This window comes from Falco rusticolus, chromosome 12 (genome assembly GCF_015220075.1).
Source record: "Falco rusticolus isolate bFalRus1 chromosome 12, bFalRus1.pri, whole genome shotgun sequence".
Taxonomy (NCBI): Eukaryota; Metazoa; Chordata; class Aves; order Falconiformes; family Falconidae; genus Falco; species Falco rusticolus.
The window spans coordinates 13,280,865-13,298,265 of NC_051198.1; positions in this window are offsets into that span (position 1 = coordinate 13,280,865).

A 17,401-nucleotide genomic window follows, 5' to 3' on the forward strand; every position below is an offset into this window, starting at 1 on the left:
GGATACCCCCACTACCACCCACCCCGCAGCAGAGACGAAGGGAGGGGTGAGGGATTCAGCCCAAAATCCCAGGACTTGGTTTACTTCAGCTTGTCTGGGATTTTCATGTAGGGTGTTTAGCGTGGAAATAATGGCTTCAAAAGTTAAGAGTCGGGGTTAGGAGCCTCGTTAGCTATCATGGGGAAGACAGCAACAATGGAGAGGAGAAAGATGGGGTAATGAAGGGAATTTCAGAGGGAAGCTGGGGATCTGTGGAAAGTACTGGATGTCTTCAGGGTCACTCTGTCTCTCCTTCCCCAGCCTGGCACGCTGCAGAGCCCTGACGATGTCTGTGCAGGGCTTGTGTGTGAAGGGTAGGCATTGTGAGCAGAGGGGCTGTGCTGCTCTAACGCTATAAATGCATGTGGGGCGATGTGCTGGTGCCCGGGCACAAGGCGGTGTCTGCCACCAGAGCTGCTAGTTCATGGAGGGGCAGAGAGGGGCAAAGCCAGCAAAAGGAGGGAGATGCTGCAGCGGGGAGCAAGCGAGTCAGCAGGGGTGGTCTCAGGAGTGAGCAAAGGCACTGTGGAAGAGCGGGAAGCCTGCACGGCTGTCCCTCAGTGTGATACAACACACCGGGCACCCTGATGGCAGTGAGCTGCGTCTGCATGGGTGGGTGGCTGTGGGGGGCATGGGTGGCTGTGAGGGACGAGGCGGGGAGCAGCTCCCCAAGGGGCAGGTCTGCAGCAAAGCTGGCTGCCACTGCAGTGGCACCCTGGACTCTTGCTAATCCATCCGTGTCACCTCAAAGTGGTGTTAACGGATCCTGCCCTGCTTGCACTGTCAGGGCTGATCTCGGCTGGCATTTCCACTAGCTGCAGAGGTGAGAGTGTTTCCATCACGGAGTGACAGCATGTCCTTTTCCCCATCCCTTTTGGCCTTGATGTCATGTTTGCCCTCCTTCATCCCATGTTTCTGTGTTGGGAAAGACAGTGTTTTTGATCTTCATTTGATCACAGAGATCAAGAGGAGGAAAGACTGGGGGGTAGCTACAAATAGTTGATGCAAACGCAGGGACAGGCATGCACACGCCCAGCTAGGAGCCAGCATGCACGTCCCTGGCTCTGATATCTCAGCATCTGCATGGCTGTGGTACCTCTCCTGCAGCGAAGCAGCAGGGCAAGGGGTCCAACAAGCCCCATGGCACACATGCCTTCATCCCTGGCCAAACAGCAATGTCTTTGAGCTTAAACTTCACGAAAACATCATGAGCTGAGATCCTCCTGCTCCCTGTCAGACTTCCTCAGGGCTTTTGGGCTGCATTTCTGGGTGCAGGGAGCTCATACGTAAAACTTAAAACCCTGTCTGCACTGCATCCCGTGAAAGCTTCTTGGGTCCCCGGTGGGAAGGGAGGAGGCAGGCTGTCATCTTGGATGAGGAGGGCACAGCGGCAAAAGGAAGAGTTTTCTCCTGACACCTCCTCGCTTCTCTCATCCATGCTTCTGTTATGGACCATTAAAAATTAACTGAATCATGTTCATCATTAACATGCGTTGCCTTTGTTCTCCGGGCTCCCAGTACCCATTTGCAGAGTTTTTGTTATGTATTTTTCAGCACTTTGTCTCTTTAATTGCTTGCTTCCCTCTGATGTGCAGGGCTGTGGTTTGCAAGTCAGCTGCAGGAACAGAGGGGCATTTTTATTGCTCCAGACTGGAAGTCAGTGAAAGAAAAGACTCTGCAAGTCCCAGCTATTGCAGCCGAAGGAGGCCCTGCAGTCTCTGGCGCCTGTGATAGATGCTCCTCGCCTACCGGCAGACAGACAACTCTGGAGTCTTTAATCCACTGAAGGGGAGAGGGAGGGAGTCTTTTCTGAAACTTAGGCTGCCTTTGCTCCTTTTCAACCCTTTTCTCCCACACACAGTCCTGCTGCTTTTCTCACTCTCTGCTTATGAGGGGTGTAGCTTTTTTCGGCATCCCGATGCGCAGCGTGGGGCTGGGCTGCAGGTGCTGCTGCGCTGGAGGCCCTGGGCTCAGCTGCTGGCTGCACTGCAGGTGCTTGCAGGGGAAAACAGCAGGACCAGGCTGAAGATATCCCCGCAGCCCTTTCCTGAGGTTAATCCCTTCCTTTGAACTTAAGTGCTGTCTTCGCTGGGGTTTAGCTGGGCCAGGCAGGTCTCCTAACAGCTTGTAAGGTTTGCTTCCCCATAAAACACGAATGCAGTGTGGTAGTGCCAGCAGCTGGGCTGGGACTGAGCAAATGCCAGCAGGAGGTGTGAGCAGCTACCCTGTGTTTGAGGTTGTGGTGTGGGCATCGTTTTTGCTAAAGGGAGGTGGGCAAGCAAGACCGCAGTGGTCTTGCTTCCTCCTGCTGAATGCTCCAGGGGAAGAGGGTGAAACCAGAGAGTGGGCTCAGTAGGAGGCACATAGGCTGCTGCTGTCACCAGGAGATCTTTCTGTCTTGCTGAGTCTAAAAGAAGCCAGGAAAAGAGGCTGTAGGATAGGGTACCATCACTGAGTCTCCTGGGGCACCCATCGCTTGACACTACCAGTCGCTCTGGCAGTCAGCTGGAGAGTGTGCAGAGATGTGTCAGCTGTTTTGGTGCTGATGCAGAGTGACTCAGGCCTCTGCCCAAAGCTCCCCAGTGGGATGTGAGCAGAGCTGACAGGCGAAAGCAAAGCGTCTGCTTCAAACCCTTATGCTTTGCAAGCTCAGCAAGTCACCAAGCCAAGAGCTCACCTCTTGGAAGAGGGGTACCCAGCAGAGAGGTACCAGGAGCTGGGGTCTCTGGTTTGGGAGCAGCAGGTTGTTTGGGACTGAATCCTGCCCTCTGGCAGCTTGGGCAGAGAAGACAGAATTAGTTTCCCTTTGGGTATGGACAATTTGTAGCACTAAGGTTGGGACTCAGCTCATTGATCAACAAAAAACCCCTAGACACCGTGTTTCTAGGCTTAATTCAAGGGTTGCTGGCTGCAGGTCAACAAACTATGCTATTAGGAAGGGCAAAGGTAATCGGCTGTTTCTTCTGCCCTGAACCTCTGTGAATCACCCTAGCGAGGAGGATCTTTGGTCCCAACTACCCTGGTTAGTGTCCTAATGTTTCTTATGAGAAAGGCGGTAGATTGCCAAAGCACCTGTGTTGTAAGAGCACATCAGTCTTTGGGAAGGACTCAAGTCCCTCTGAAGATGATGTAAATATTTTCCTTGACTTCATCAGGGTTTGGGTCAGGGCTGGGCTCATCATGGTCTCTGCATGGCAAGGTAAAGTGCCACCATAATTAAAACAGCCAGGCAGGGACTCAGCTGTGGTGGTGACGGCAGGAAATTTTAGAGGGGAAAGGCTGGTGTCAGCATTCCCTCTAAGAGCTTTAATGCCCAACATGTTGAAATTTAATAATTAAGAAGGTGCTTTCACATGTGGGTTTTTTTTTAATAGTCTAACAGCGTGAAATAAGCCATTCAATAATTAATTGACAAAGTTGAACCGCACATGCCAGCACCCGAGCTGAGGGTGTGGGCTCAGCTTTTGCAGACAAATGAAGTAAGAAGTAATTGCTTGATGAAGAAAAGGAAGATATTAACATAAGATTTGTCAGGTCCCTCGTAGGAATTCATCATAGTGGGTCTGGGGCTTTGAATGGGATTTGTGCTGCTAATTCATCACTAATTAACACTCTAAATTGGCCCAGACCTGAGGGGAGGGAGGGAGCTGGGCCTATCCTAGACTTTAGCGAGAGCAAGAGGAAGGAGACGGAAAAATATTTGTAGGGGACGTTAAATAACAACTCCTCCCATCTGCCACTTAGAAATGGCAAATCTACATACAATAAGAGGTGGCACCACGAAGTTACCCCAATAGTTTAAGTCTGTCTCACTAGGTTATCTGTCCGTCTGTCTCCGTACGTGTTTTACATGACTTGAGTCTCTCCTAATTATTTGTTACCACTTGGGACAGCTCCACTGGGAGAGACAGTGAGGGCTCAGTCAGTGTGCCCTTACCTGGCAGTTAGGGTACAAATTAAACTTGGGGTGTGCTGTTCCCCTCCATAATCAAGAACTGTGATTCCTTGGCTATTAGAGGAGCGTCACCTTTTCTGTGGTTTTCTTCTTTTCTTTTCTTCTTCTTTTTTTTTTCTTTATGAGAAAGCTCAAAAGCCTATTTCAGCATGATAAAAACACTAAAACCTTGAAAAATGTTCCTGAGAGAGCAACTTATTCCTTCCTAGCTCCAAGTTTATTCCCAGGGCAACAGATTAGTAGTGTTTAGGGCTGGAAAGGATCACTAGTTTAATCAATAGATTAAAAAAGATCACAGCCATTAGTGCCAGACTTTGATTTTTACACTGCCACTACATTTTATGTGGCTGCCTCCCCATCTGTGGTATTTTATAGCACTCAGGATACCTCTGTGTTACCCCAGTCCAATTTATGCTCTAATTGTATACTCTTCACCTACCTTTTGCTATCCGTTATCTCCTCAGATGTTCCTGGATCCATGTCTTGCCGTGTTTCCATCACTCATGAGATGTACCAGGTGTGAAGCAGTCCCGTGAGAGGCTGGCACTGTTTGTATGACACCTCCAAGGCAATGCAAGGGCAGTCTCTATGCTGGGTACTCTTTATTTCAGGACCAGTAACTCCTAATTTTGTCTCGAGGCTGACCAGGGGGGGATGATTTGTATCCCTGGACACTAGAGCACTTTCAGTCCTGAGCTAAGCCTCTCCACCTTGAAAGTGGTGGTGTGGGCAGAGCACCAGCCAGGCTCGGAGCACCTGAGCCAGCTGCCAGAGTCTTCCTAGATGGGACTTCTGGGAATGGGGTAATTTCTGGTGCAGAAAAGGTATTTCTCTGCTCTCTCCCTTTCCCTGTCTTACAGCAGCTGGAGCTACTTCTGTCTGCTCACCTGATGGTGATAACCCTGAAGTAATCTTATGAAGGACAAAGACACAGATTTCAGGCAAAATATATTGCTGTCGGCTGTTGCGGGGAGGCAGGAAACACTGCAGAAAGGTGGTGGCAAGAAGTATCTCTTTGATTTGTTTGCAAAGAAAAAGAAATGGATATAAAGAACAAACTTGTTTTCTCAGAAAGTTAGCTCCAAAGGTCCCCTGAACTTGTGTAATCTCTTGGCTGCCTCAGTGTGACTAGGTATGTGGGTGAATGGATTGGGATGCTGCAGCAGGACAGGCTACAGACAGAAATTAAGGCACTGACAAATTAGAGTGTTTCTTTGGTGGAGTTTATTCCAGAGACCTTGCTGCAGCTTCTGGGAAAGGAGTTAACCTTGAGGGAATGCAGCAAGTTTTAAAGTCTCAGGAGGTAGAACCTTTCAGAAAAATGCAATTGGCTTCCAGCCAGGACTCCTCTAAAGAGCATCTCAGTACCCTTTGGGTTATCTGTGGATTGTATGAACAGACATATCCCTTCCTCAAGTCTTATGCACTGAAAAGGAACATTTAGGTGGCAGCTGTTTTTATAACTTCTAGGTTTTTTCAGCAGGATGCATGAGGGTGAAGATCTCTGGTGCCTGGAAGGGAGAAGCCTTCCAGTGAGTACTCCGCTCAAACAGGACTCAGGCAAACTGGGGCCCATTGCACTAGAAGAGATTCCAGATTAGGAGGTGGGACTCTGCTGGCTGACAGGGATGCTGTTCCCATGTCTGTCATACCCCAGAAATGCTTGACTGGTCTCACAGACAAGAGCCCCAAAACATATTCATATCTCAGAGTGCCAAAAGTACTGAACCTTACCCATTTTAAATGGTATAAATCAGATTCCCACTTTCCTAGCAATATGGAAGCTGGATAGTCCTGCTTTTATTATTGCTTCACTGCGCCAACAACTCTGCATCAAGCCTATTACATTTACATTCCTGCTTTCTGAATAAGGAAAGCGAGTAACTGTGATGTACCTGGAAAATGCACGTTTAGGCTTGTGGCTCCCTGGAAAGACCCAGTGAACTGCAAGCAAAAGCAATACATTGGAGTACTGCAAGCAAAAGCAATACATTAGCTTAGTACAAGTGATAATGTTTCCCTGCACTAGCCAGCTCAAGCAGCTCTAATAGCTTTCCTCCGACATTCTGCTGAAAGGATGACTCTTAGCTCAAACAACAGAGATGTATCTTTGGGTAGGGGAGGCTCCCTCATACCAGATGCTGCTGTGAGCTCTGTGAGGGACACTCCAACACTTCCAAACCAGAAAATGTGCAATCAAAATGACCCTGAAATATCCACTTTGGTGACATGGAAAAGAAACCTTATAGCTTCATAAATCAAACTACAGTGAGGGAAGGAAGTGGTGATTATGAAGCCTGAAACTGAAGGGTTGAACCAATGGAAGGAGCGCCTTGGGCCGTAATGCTTGGAGTCAGCTTTATCAAACTTTTAGGAGTGAGCAATGGTGTCCTGGTTGTGTCTGAGAGTAAGAGGATGGATGGCTTAGTGAAGTCCAGGACAGGCAGATCTACAGCTGAGCAAATAGGGCTGAATGTGCAATATATATCAGGCAACTCAGCCTCCTTTCCTTCTAGGGGGAATGCCAGCCATCTGCCATTTCACTGAATCTTGTTAGCATTCGAAATAATGGGAGTGTCTTGCAGAGTGGGGAGATAAACATATTTTTTTGTAAGTGACAGCAAAAGGATCAACTGCAAGGCTCTGATCTGCCGTGGCTTGTGGCAAGGCTCTGGCATTACCCTGAGAACTTCTGCTACGCCCAGGGCAACATTTCTCCTGCCCTGCCTGGGGGAATGTGGCATGTGGGACTGGAAGGAGCCCTCCCTTAGACACGTGTAATACCTGCTTTGCTTCTGTCAGCTGCTTAGAAAATCGCCTGCCACCAGTAACCTGCCCAGGAGCACTCCCTGTCTATCTCCTGGAGATTGGTGCCTTCTCCTTCTTCCCAGTATCTGGGATGGGGCAGAGGGTGGGGATGCTGCTGGTACATCACAGAGCCATGGGGAAATGTCAGCAAGAGATGGAGGAACATCCCACGGGTGGCACCACAGAGCTGACACCAGCGGGCAGAGTCAACAGAACTAGACCAGCCAGGGACAGCAGATAGGTGTCACCTGTGCCTGGGGAGAAAGCTGTGGTGTGCCCCAGTCCCTTCTGCAGCCCCAGCTGGGGTGCAGCCTGGGAGGGAGCATGGTGGGGGATAAGGCACAGAGGGCAGGAGCCAACCGAACCTCCTCGATCCATCCTCTCTTCTCCATCAGCGAAGTGTGCCCTGGCCAAGAGGAGCCAAGGTGGAGGTGGGATAGCGCGGTGCTGCGGGGAAGGGGTGACCCCACTCTCAGCTGTCAGCGAAGTTTGCTGGTGGCGGCGGCAGGGCTGTAACTCTCCCCCTTGTAAACACTCGGCAGTTCCTTCGTTCAGGCAGATTTAAAAGGAAATCCGATGTGCGTTTACAAGCTCCCAGCCCATTAACGAACAGGTTCATAAAGCAGCAAACAAAGACTAATCAATATGCTGAGTGCAGGGGAGAGGGAGCCTGAAAGCATTCACTAATCAGGGGGATGCTGCTGGCCTTATAAATAAGAAGGGTCTCTCTCTGATCGGGAGTGGGCCCAGGGAGCAATTCGGCACCTTTCATCTCCGGTCAGCCCTAAACACCTCTCTCCAGTAATGAGCCCACTGCTACCCTTCATCCCCAGCACAGAGCAGATCGAGGAGGAGGAGGAGGAGGAGGGGGAGGAGGCAGGTGGAACTGCTACTAATGGTAACTTGCCACAGGGATCAATAGATGGGAAGCAAATTAGCTGGGCTCCCGTGGGAAGGGATTTGCTGATATGCGGGGTGGCAGGGAGCGACACCAGATTGGATGGCTGTGCAAATACCAGCCTGTAATGAACCCCTGAGGGAGCGGGAGGAAGAGGACCCTCCTGCCTGTCTGGGATGCTGCCTTCCCTCACCTCATCCTACCATTAGCATACACACCGCTTTGATTTTTTCCCCTAATGAGTTCTCTTGCTGCCTGTCTCCCTGTGAGAGGTGCTGCTCCCTCCAACAAAACTTCTCCCACAGATGCCCCTGGGAAGAGGGAAGGGTCCTTGGAGCCCAACCCCAACCCCCTTCGCTCAGGGTCCCTTACAGAGGGTGGCCTGGGGGCCTTTGCCTTAGGACATCTCTGAACCCCTTCCTAAGAGGCTTGCAGCCTTCCTGCCCTGGAAATGTGGCATGTGCTTGAAAAAAGACCCTGACCTTTTTAACGTCATGGCCATCACGGAACTGTGCTGTGTGGTGGGAGATGGGCAAGGGAGGGCTCAGACAGGCATTCCTGCACCGAGCCCTTCTCCCAGCCCTGGGGGAGGAGGGATTGAAGCTGGTAAAACATGCTTATTTCCCTGCCAAGTCTGGCGACTTGGTCAATCTTTGATATTTTTTTATCAGCACTTTCAAAGACTGAAGTATTCTCAGGAACCTCTGCCAGCAGCCGGCATGGGAGGCTGGAGGAGGAGGTTGCTTCCAGCCAACTGCTCCACAGAGCAACCTCATGGATGTGGGGCTGCCACAAGGCTAGGGTGACAGAGCAGGTGCCTTCAGCAGAAACTGGGGCAGCCTGTCTGGACTGTTTCTTGACCACAAATTTCTCCAGCTACTAAGTTAGGGAAACAGCCCTGATTATATTCCCTTGCACATGGGGAGCCTGGTACTGTGGGCATTAGTCCTGGGGTTCTGCACCTCAGCCTGCTGAGCAGGCAGGAGGAGGGTAAGGAATGGTCATCTGCAGGACCAAGCCTGGCTGGGAAAGGGCAGGAGCTGCAAGCTGTGGCATCTGCTGGAGGTGTTTCAAACAGGGTATTTGTGCACAAAGTAGTGCTTTGAACAATTGGAACAGATTTCATCATCTTCATGGTCATATTAGGCAGCCCTGGCAGGAGGGTGGGTGGATGGGAAGGACAGCAGCAGGGGAAAGCAGTGGGCTAAGAAAAGCAAGTCCTGAGCACATACAGACAGCAGGATGACCCTGCCGGAGTGTGAGTCATGTCTGCAGAGCAGATCCATATTTAGTACCTCTCCTTCACTGCGGACTTCAGGGCTCAGCGTAGCAAGGCACCAGTTGGCTGCTGAGACAGCCAGGGACTGGATTTCCCAGGGCACTCGGCCAAGAGAAGGGAGCCTCAGGGTCCTGGAAGCCACCGCTGGCCTCTTTGTGAGATGAACCTTGCACTGGGACGATGCCAAACGTTCCTCCTGGAGCTGACCAAGGAGACCCTCGTGGTCCTGGAGCTAGCCCAAAGCAGAAGTCATGAGAGGGGCCTGAGTCCAGCGAGTTTGTGGGGGACACCCAAGCTCCCTTGGGAGGCTGGGGGGTGGGTGGGCATGCCTGTGCTGAAGGTGCGTCCCTGAGCACGCAGAAGTGGGCATCCTATGCATCTTGCTCTCGCTACACGTGGAGGAAGAAGTGGGATGGAGGCCACCAGCCTCTTCTGTGGCAGGCAGCCCAGGCAGCTTTCTGGCAGCAAGGGATCTAAAGGAGCAGGGGCGATCTTCTGGCGACACTGCCTGTGTTGCTCTGGCAGGGAAAGTTCTCGCTGTGCTGGGAAGGGCGGCCCTTCTTCGACTGCCTGACAGCTTATGCCCTGGGGGGCTCATTTGGTGCAGATCCAGCAGCGAGTTCAAATCACATTTAATTTTTCCCGCATGCACGAAAGAAAAAATCCTGTTGTTTCTGCTGCTAGCTGCTTGACTGGCTGCCCAAGCAAACAGGCAAGATAAAGTGACCCTGGGCATCTCTGCAAAGCTGTGGCCAAGGCTTGATTGAGCAAATGAACCTGCAGGCAGAGAACAGGAAAGGCCAGGGGTTTGCTCTGCCTTGGCTGTCCTCCCTCCAAACACTACTGGTACCCAAAGGAGTGGGGTCCCCACACACCCTTCTTGCTGGGGGGCTGGGGGGGCAGGAACAGGACCAGCTTTATGGTAGGGGGAGAAGGGAAGGGAGTCCTCTCCAATTTGGGAGACCAGAGCACCGAGTGATCAGCATGTTGCTTGCAGGAATAAGAATAGCATCTCTTTGGGAGGCACGCTTTGTCCAGCCACTGGCACTACAGTTTATTCACCTGCTTCCTTCTCTGCTTCCTTCTCTGCTCATTGTCAAAGTCCCCGGTGTCTGTGAACATGCTTAGGAAGGTATGATTAGAATGATGCTGTTAACAACTTGAAAATTATCCTCCCATCCCTCCTTCTGTGTCTCTCTCACTGCCTTCTGCACCCTGCTTTCTCTTCCTCCCATCTCTCCTTCCCATCTTGTTGCTGCCTGCCTTCCCCATTTTCCCTCCTGTCTCTCCCTTCCATTTATTTTCATCCGCCCTCTGCAGCAGAGCTGTGCCTTTCAAGCAGCTTGTTGAAGGGACTCGCTGAAGGAGCCATTAGTTGGAAGCAAAGTGGAGGCCTGTGATGCTGAAGACAAAAGGCACAGTGGTGGAGAGCAGGGAGGGAAGAGCCGGTCTGTATTATGCAGCTCTTGTCCGCTGCCAAGTTCAGAGCGACCCCTCGCTATGCATCCATCAGCCCGGCTGTGACAGCCATTTCTGAAATGAGTGCAAGTAGTCCCATCTGCATTCTCTAATGAAGACAGTGGCTCACAGAGCCCCAGACACGTTGCCCCTCCCTCCCTTCAGCCCTGATATGAGAAGCATGAGCATCTGCTGAGGTTTCTGCTCCTCTGGAGGAGACCAGCTCTTGCCGAGAGCGAGGAGAGAGGAATGTGTGTGAGCATGAGGGGAAGGGACCTAAGAGAAATCTGAAGGTGACAGCAGAGGTTGGTGAGCTCCTGGCTCTTTCAGGCTGTTAGGGAACAGGTGAGAATGAGTGTATCGTCCCAGCACAAACACATTGCCATGTTGACATAGCATGGTCTGAGTGTGCGAGGCTCTCTCACCTCCTCAGCACTGTTAGCAGTGAGGAAAAATGGTCTGTGTACCAGAATGGAAAATAAGATTGGATTGGACTCCCTGCCTTTCTGTGCCAGCCAAAGTCCTTTGAGGTTAAAATGATGTCTGGATTTGGAGCCAGCTTCTGCTGGGACAGTTTGGCAGGACCTTCTGGGTGTTATCGCTCTTCCTCCAGTAGCAGTGAAACCTGGCTCCTTCCCCAGCACCTTCTGAGCGGTTCCTCTGCACAAAGCTCTGCCCTAGCAAAGAGCCAGTGTGTGCCCCAGGGCTGCCGGGTCACACCAGCCCCCCGCAGCTGCAGGCTGGGGCAGGGGCTGGGAACTGCCCGGCGGGGAAGGGCCCTCAGCACTGGTGGGGCCACACCTCGCACCCTGGGGTGTTTCAGGCCCCTCACTGCAGGGGGGACGCTGAGGGGCTGGAGCGTGTCCAGAGCCGGGCAGGGGCTGGGGACGGGGCTGGAGCACCAGGCTCACGGGGGGCGGCTGAGGGACCTGGGGGGGGTTGGCCTGGAGAGGGGGCGGCTCAGGGGGGACCTTATCGCTCTCTGCAGCTCCTGGCAGGGGCTGTGGGCAGGGGGGTCGGTCCCTTCTCCCAGGTGATGGGGGACAGGACAGGAGGGAACGGCCTCAAGCTGCCACAGGGGAGGTTTGGATGGGATAGTAGGAAAGATGTCTTCAGTGAAAGGGTGGTCAGGCATTGGAACAGGCTGCCCAGGGAGGTGGTTAAGTCATCATCCCTGGAGGTGTTTAAAAGATGTGTAGATGTGGCAGTTAGGGACCTGGTTTAGTGGTGGGCTTGGCAGTGCTGGGTAATAGTGGGACTTGATGATCTTAAAGATGTTTTCCAGCCTAAATGATTTTATGATTCTGTCTGTGATCATGGAGAGCCTTTGCTTGGGCAGAGGGAGGGTGCCCACAGGGTGGCTTGAGTTCTGTGATCAGAGCCTATGTAATGCATCCAGTAAAATACTGTGATGCTATACGTCTAGGTCCATAGGACCAAGTGCTCAAAATTAAACAAAGGCAGCACTGTATCAGTCTTCACCTGTTAAGTGCTTTGAGATCCCCGAATATAACATTTGATATAAATGCAAAACAATTATTATTTCGCAAAAAAATATTCATTTTCTTCCATTATACTCACACGCACCAAGGAGTACGTTCCCATTGCCAAGCATTTCTGCATAATCTCTGGAGAGGGGCTTGTCTGATGTGTTTATTCAGTGTAAATAAGTTAAATGCTGGGGAATGAATGGTGCTACTGATTGAATTTTTTCTTGTAAATTTAATGCCATTCTAGCCAAATGTGCCATCAAAAATGTGCATTATTTTGTTCATCTGCATGGTCACCATTGAAATTCAGAGAACACCTCTGAAATCCTAGTGCATGGCTGGAGGAAATGGTCTTTCCAGCAACCCATGGAAATACTCTGTGGAATTTCAATATTTGTATATCCAGAATGACTACTTGCGCTCTTACAATAGAAAGAGCAGTGACTGCAATTGTAATGCTGAAATGTGCCCACTGTGAGAAAAAGTGCAGTTTCTTAGTTTTTCTTACTTCTTGCATATGCTTTCCTTTGGGGCTTAGAGTCCCTGTGCTAGTTCTTTGCCCGGGGAGGATTTTAAAGTAAAGAGGAAAAGGCCAAGGAAAACAGATAGGTTTTCCCACACTTGTTCTTTGTGTACATTTTAAGAATTATATCAGGGCATAACTCAGCACCAGTCGGGCATATTTTGCTCTAATTCAAGCTGGTTTATATCTCTTACAGAAAGCTGACAGCAATGAATGAGCTGTTTATTAGGACACTATTAATTGATTTGGAAGTCCTGAGTGCAGGAGTTTCTTTTTATATCTGAGTGCTAGGAGGGCCTGTTACGTTTCTTAAAGCTCTTCATCCATGTCTTACACCACAGTGGGTCATCTATCTGCTGCAAACCTGATGTGATCCTTTTGAGCTTGTTGCGTGGCAGTTCAATGAGATGGATCAGCGGTGCAGGAAGCTCCTGCAAGCCCAGCCCTAGGAAGGAAAATAAAGCAAAGCAGCGAACATCATTATGCCATTGCCTACATGCTGAGTAGGGTATACAGCTCTGGCTTCTCCAGCTCAAACGTGTTTTACATAATAGAACTAAAAAATCCTCAGAGCAGGGCAGCAGCAAGGATGACCAAGGATGGGGAATGACTTGAGCCTGAAAAATGATTAACCGGGCTAGGAGTCCTCTGCCTGGAAGAGACAGGTGAGGAGCTATGAAATTGTGAGTACCGTGTGGAAGGAGAGCAAGGAACAATTGTTCTGTCCCAGCAGAAGGACTGGGGGTCAGTGGGAGCTGGCAGACAGCAGTTTCAGAAGAGACCAGAGGAGGTAGCTCTGTGGTGAGGTCATTGCTGGGCTATGAAATGCCTGGGCAGTGGGGACCTGGGGCATCCCAGGTTGTAACTGGGCAACTCTGTGGAGGAAAAATCCTTTGTGAATTATTATCATGGGAATGCTACAGGTAACCCAGGATGTCTCGGAGCCAAAGGTGGCTGGGAGAGTGATCTGGGGAAATCCCACGGTGTGCTTGCCCTGGCCTCATCTGCTGCCGGTTGGAGACAGACTGTGGAGTGAGACAGGTCTCTGGTCTTACCTGATGAGACCGTTATTGCACTTTCATGTCCATTGCTCAAAAAACACCCCATGGCAATCAGCTCAGCTTTAAGAACACTAAACTTTAGACACTTACGCAACTATTAACCACTTTATCTTCATGCTACTAAGTATCACTAGGTCCCTACTATGGATTTAGCAAAACCCCAGTGAGCCAAGAGGGAGAAGTAATTGCAGCCCACATGCTTGAAATCATCCATCCCACTAAGGACTGCAGTTCAGCTCATGAGCCATAATCACATCAATTAACCTTTGTTCCATTTAACATTAGGAGGGCCATAGAATTACAGTTTTCATTAATTAACCTCTTAAATAGGGATGCATCCAAAACAAAAAGAGATCTCTATGTCTCCCAGGCCCGTACAAAGGCAGGCAGAGAGAGATATGAGGGTTATTAAACAAAAGGAAGGATGAATTAATGTCCACTGAGCTCCGTTGTTGCCTTGAAAGGGGAAAGGCTGCTTTGAGCCCTCTGGGCTCGCAAGCCTCCTAGATGGGCAGCAGTTCTGCACCAAGGGCCTTGGATCCAGTGCCAGGGAAGGGAGGGACCTGGAATCAGGAATGGGGAAAGGGGGAAGCTCCCAGGGCCTAAGTAAGGGTGAATAAAGGAAGCTGCCTCATCAGGGAGGTGGCCTGTGTGGTACCTCAGCCCCTCCAGGAGCAAGTGCCTAGCTGAAGAGCCACGGACTGCTTAGGACCTGGTCTCTGCTGTCCTGTCAGAGGGTCAGATGGCAGAGCTAGCCTCAGGAGGGGAAAAACATGGAGCAGCCTTTTAAAGGGAAACGGGAGAAGATTCCCTGAGCAGCAATGGGAAAATAATTGAGCTAAACTAAAACGTAATTGGAAAATAATCATGGTGAGCAGAAGTTTAACACATTTTATTGTAGTCTGAACAGAAGTTGCTTTATGTGTTTGTGTTCAGCCCCATCTTGGGCTTGCGGTGCATTGTCTGTAGTGTAGACAAAAGACTTTTTCCATGGCTTAGGACTAAAGCTAGAAACAGACTCTACTCCCTCATCCTCACTGCCACCTCTGTCTCCATATGCAGTGCCAGGGCAGAGTGGGAAGAGGAGCCTGGTTTCTCCAGCAGCATGGCACAAGGATGGTGGTGCCACCCACAACAGGAGGTGGCGGCACCTGGCCCAGGGGACAATGCTGGGAGACCCCACTTGCTTACTCCGTGTTAGTCAAGAATATTTTCTGTCCATGCTTTCTGTGTGCTGTTCTGCTCCAAAGCTGCTTATGCAAAGCGTTCAATAAATACCCCCTGAAACGTGGAGGAGATGAACAAGGTAATGTGAAGAATAATGAAATGTCCCTCAGCCTCCGGGGAAACAGTATTGACCAGCCATGGAAAGAGCTCGTAATGAGGCCCACTTTACCCAGAGAGAGCAGTAATAGCCTTCCCTTCCGCAGCCCCCCCTCACCATCCTAGTAAATAGTGTTTGCTCAAGAAAATTATTTGCGCAGGAAAGGAGTCAGGCAGCAAGTGCAGACTGGAGGGGCCAGTGTGGAGGGAAGGAGAAAGGCTGGGGGGAGAGTCATGGGCCAGATGCAGCTCCCCAAGGTCAGTCACTGTTGCAGACAAGGTCTGCTGTGTAAAATGCCCCTCTGGACCCTGCCATCCCAGGATCTCAGGGGCAGGAAACTTTGGGAGTGTGGGATCCAGAGCTGGAAGCAGTGAGTAGATTCTGTGCTCAGTGAGTGCAACCCTCGTCCCAGTCATGTTTTCCCCTTGCCTCACCCACGCCTCTTTGTCCAAACCACTGTTCTTTGTGCAGATGGTGTGATCTCTGCACCAGTCCCACTGTCCTGACAATTACCCCAGCTCCTGAGCAATGCCCCAGCGCCGGCCCCTGCTCTGCTGCAGGAGGCTCGCAGGGTGCCGCTGGATTCAGCGCAGTTGCACAGTGGATTCACTGGTTGCTCTTCCCTGGCCTCTTGACCCACCACTGTCTGCTGTGGAGATCCCCTGTGCTGTGGAACAGCATCCAGCAGAGATTGTGTTCCTGGGCAAATGATCAGCCCCAGGAGGAACATAACCTAGATAAACTGTGTGCTCAGTGACAGGGCTGCAGTTGTCCCACCTGCAGCAACTCTTGTTCCCTAGACCATGACCTAGGGTTCCCAGCTGCCTCTCCCACACCACAGTATCTCTTGCTTCAGCAGTCATGGAGATTTCTAGAAAGTACCAGCTGCTCACCTAGTTTTAATTGTGCTCTCTGTTCAAGGCAGCATCCTGTCTACATTAACCTTTATTGTGTTGTCCCTGTGCCTTCCATTCCTCATTTCCATTCCTTGCCCTCTTGTTATCTGGGGAGGCAACAGGTCTCTGTCACTTTGCCTTTTTGTTCTTCCCGTTCATTTCTCTGCCTTTTACTGTCAGAGCTTCCTTTGTCCGCTCCCTCCTTCAGAAGCATTCCAGTTGGGACTGGCATCTCATTAGACTGCAATTCCCTTTGCCTTGGTCCGGTGTACAAAGTGCCAGAACATCTCAAATTGAGCTGGGACTCTTTTCTCACAGACAGCAAGGTCACTACAATCCAAGGAGTTCCTGAGCCTGCGTATGTATGAGGTAGCCCACATTCACACAGTGCAAAAGGCAGCTCTGCAGACTTTAGAGCTATCTGAGTCCTTAAGCTGGTGCATTCGAGCACCACACACTGCATCATTTCTTTGGCAGATGGAGGAGGAGTAAGGGTTTGTTTTTATTATCATTACTATTGTATCACTTGTTTCCTCAGCGATGTCCAGAGGACAGCCTCCTTCCTGCCTCTGTGGAAGGGTGCAGAGGAAAGCACTGGACAGTGGAGTGCTGAGATGAGGCAGGAACCTGCAAAGTGTCGTCTGGAGATGTGAAACTTCAGTGTGTAGTGGCTCACAGATACGTGGTGGTCTACGCTCTGATGTGGTCCACTATACGGTCAATCCAGACTGGGTTTTTCAAAACTTTATGGTGTCCTCCATGGTCTCACTCCAGCCCTTGGGAGAAGGGGATCCTCTTCCTGAGCTGTGGACAGTCCCACGCTGGCATCCTCAGGGGACACCTGGCTTTCCCCTCCAGGCAGGGAAAAGAGGGGTTAGGTTTCACTGTGCCCTGGAGAAAATGCTCTGGAAGCTGCCAGCCTAAAGCAAATTGGAAGAGCCCCCTACTGTGTTCAATCAGTTGATTAAAGCAGCAGCTGATCTTATTGTCATTCCTAACAGATCAGTGCTGAGTTTTCCAAGGTTGCTGCTGAGCCCATTGTTAGTTTGGCTGGTTGCAATGATCTGAATTTATTCTAAGAGTTTTTGATTTTTTGTCATATGGTTTTGAGCCTGCTCAGAAAATAACTTCTTTCTCATTTTGTGTTCATTGGGGTTTCACTTGGAGGAACCTGCCAACCTGGCAAAAAACCTTTGGCCAGGAGTTACTGAGGGATGCTGAAGCAAATCCAACTAAGACAAACTTAATGAAATCAGAAAAAGCTAAGCTAGGGCCAAAAAGCCCAAATTCAGACAGACCCCATCCGACCATCCTCAGCCAGACCAAACCAGAGACCTGCCTTGACTTGAGCAGACCAGACATACCTAAATTAATATTTGAGTTAAGAGGAATAGAAAGGTATTTTCTTCCCTGCTTCCATGGACTCCAGGAGGAGACCTGTCTTCTGCTCAGGTGCAAAGCTCCCTAACGTGAGATAGCTGCTTGGAGAGCTTGTCACAATGCCACAGCATTTCAGAGGGGGATCACTTTTCTTTCTGTAGTAAAAGCAGAGACTCACACTTACCCATTATTTACTACCATATGAATCTCTGGAAATAACATGGGAAATGGTACCCATTAGTCTCACAGCAGTGACTGTGACTTTTCTGCTATGGTTGATGCCACATGCC